This window comes from Meleagris gallopavo, chromosome Z (genome assembly GCF_000146605.3).
Source record: "Meleagris gallopavo isolate NT-WF06-2002-E0010 breed Aviagen turkey brand Nicholas breeding stock chromosome Z, Turkey_5.1, whole genome shotgun sequence".
NCBI lineage: Eukaryota > Metazoa > Chordata > Aves > Galliformes > Phasianidae > Meleagris > Meleagris gallopavo.
The window spans coordinates 19809185-19812131 of record NC_015041.2 but is presented as its reverse complement, the minus strand read 5'-3'; the positions used below and the strand labels follow the sequence as shown (position 1 = coordinate 19812131).

The 2947-nt window shown below is 44.3% G+C and overlaps 1 protein-coding gene across 1 annotated transcript in view; it reads left to right on the top strand.

The window, feature by feature from the left end:
• Window positions 1-2947, top strand: part of THBS4 (thrombospondin 4) — a 1064342-nt gene that overhangs the window by 959859 nt on the left and 101536 nt on the right. The window lies entirely within an intron of this gene.

The following is a 2947-nucleotide window of genomic DNA, read 5'->3' as shown; positions in this document are numbered from 1 at the left end:
AAAAAGTCAAAACAACCATAAATTCTAAACAAACGAGAGCAATGTAAGACAGCTTTGTAAGATATTTGCTATGTTAGTAAGACATTTGCTACTTTAGTTTCAAATGTTTTGTTGACTCCAAAGAAAAACAACGTTCAGCTTACATAGCTTTGATGTCTAAATATAGCATCTCCAGTACTGTTGCAAACATCAACGCAGCCATAGGTATAGACTGATGTCTCAAAGATGGCCATGGAAATAATTTTTTTCCCTCTAATTAATAAGACCAGGAAACACTTCTTAAAACATACAGTGGGATAGCTCTGCCACCTGCAACCAAGGTTTTAAATACCACAAACATTAAATACCACAAAAATCAAGAAAAGAAGAGATGAGGAAAATGCAACAGCATTTCTGCAAATATCACTGAATACTTAAAACTGACTTTGGCCAGTTCAGGTGAATATAAGAACCTGCAGAAAAAGGACTTTGTGTGAATAGGAAATCTTACAGAATCTGGTCTGACCAAGAAACAGGTGCAAGAAACAGACTTGCATGTATTATTTGTATTCCTCCAGTTGTAGAGGAGACATCAGAGAGCTATTTCAACCTAAAAGCAGGGAACTCATGGATAAACTAAAAGAAAAGAAGAAATTAAATGTGGAAAAGGGGCCTGTCCACCTGGGATAAATATAGGAATGTTGTCAGGGCCCATAGGGATGCAACGAAGAAGGCTAAGGCCCTCTTGAAATTAAACCAACAAGAAAAAGGATAACAAAAAAGGTTTTTTTAAAGTATGTCAACAGTAAAAGGAAGATGAGAGAAAATATGGGTCCCTTAACAAATGAGATCGGTGTCCTGGTAAAAGGGGATGGCAAGAAGGCAGAGGTTCTGAATGCCCTTTTTGCTTCAGTCTTTAATGCTAAAACTAGCCTTCAGGAATCCCAGACCCTGGAGGTAAGAGAATCTGGGGAAAGGAAGAGTTTGTTGACGTGGATCTGGTCAGAAAGCACCTAGCCAAAATCCAACAAAACACATCCATAGGCCACAACAGTTTGCACTCACATGTGCTGAGAACTGACAGAGGTGATTGCTGAACCGTTCTCTATTGTCTTTGAAAGGTCTTGGCAAAAGGGAGAGAGGTGCCTGAAGACTGGAGGATAGCCAGTGTCAGTCTTCAAAAAGGGAGAGAAGGAGGATCGGAGAAACTACAGGCCAATCAGCCTCACCTCCGCCCCTAGAAAGGTGATGGAACAACTTATTCTGGATGACATCTCCAAACAACTGGAAGAGAAGAAGGTTATCAGGAGGAGTCAACATAGATTCACCAAAGAGAAATCATGCTTGACCAAGTGATGATGTTCTATGATGTCATCAATGGCTGGATTGATGGGGAGTGAACAACGGATGTTGTGTACCTTGACTTCAGCAAGGCATTTGACACTGTCTCCCACAACATCCTTGTTATGAAACTTAGAAAATGTGGGATAGATCAGTGAACAGTGAAGTGGATTGAGAACTGGTTGACTAGCAGAGCTCTGACGGCTGTATCAGCAGTGCAGAGTCTGGTTAGAGGCCTGTAAGGAGCGGTGTTCTCCAGGGGCTGGTGCTTGATCCAGTCTTATTCAACATCTTCATCAATGATCTGGATGAAGGGATAAAGTCCACCTTCGAGGAATTTACTGATGATACAAAGCTGGGAGGAATGACTGAAGGCTGTGCTGCCATTCATCAAGACCTGGACTGACTGGAGAGTTGGGAGCAATGTGATGAGGTTTAACAAGAGCAAGTGTAGAGTCTTGCATCCAGTGAGGAATAATCTCATGCATCAGTACACGTTAGGGGTGACCTGCTGGAGAGGAGCTCTGCAGAGAAGGACCTGGGAGTCTTGGACAACAAGTTGGCCGTGAACCAGCAGTGTGCCTTTGTTACTAAGAAGGCCAATGGTATCCTGAGGTGCATTAAAAAGAATGTGGCCAGCAGGTTGAAGGAGGAAATCTTCCCCCTCTACTCTGCCCTGGTGAGGCCACATTTAGATTACTGTTCTAGGTTACTAGTTCTAGATTACTAGTTCTGGGCTCCCTAGGTCAAAAAAGGAGTCCAGTGGAGGGCCACAAAGATGATTAAGAGCCTGTGCGAGGAAAGGCTGAGTAACTTAGGTGAAAAGAAATTTGTGGGGGGATCCAATAAATGTTTATGAATATCTAATTAGAGGTGGTAGGCAAATGGATGAGGCCAGGCTCCTTCAGTGGCGTATAGCAAGAGGATAAAGAGAAACGGCCTAAAACTTGAACACAGAAATTTCTGTACTAACATGCAAAAGAACTTCTTTACAGCAAGGGTGACAGAGCAACTAGAACAGGCTGCCCAGGGAGGCTGTGAAGTCTCCTTCAACGGAGATTTCGAGACCCACCTGGACACCTACCTGTCTGACCTACTGTAAGGTATCTGCTCTAGCAGGGGTTTGGACTCATGATTTCTTGAGGTTTCTTCCAGCCCCTATGATTCTGTGAAACAATCCTTTTTCAGAAACCTTACTCTGAATCAGTGAAGTCATTTGGCTAAAGCAGAAAGTGCATTCTGGCATAGAATTGGTAAGGCAGAGATATGGGGCCTGCTGCATCCCCAGGCAAAACACTTACTTTTAGGCCTGGGACCACTTTTTCTGTCCGGAAACTTAATCAGCGGAGTATGTGGCTTCACTACCTGCAACGTAACAAGGCAGAAGAGAAAATAAGGGGAGTAACGTGTACTTCCGGACAAACATTAACGTCGCAGTAATACAAAGGGACAGTTATACCGTTATACAACTCCTCCGTACCGCTGCTCTGTGCACTGCCAGTTTGACCACCTCAGCGGCCACCGTTTCGCTTCCACCCAAGGAGGATCTTCACCCTTGAAGATCTTCCTCCGCCCTCGCGTCCCAACAGGGGCGGCGCGTTCCCTTCGCCTCCCTCGGCCACCGTCG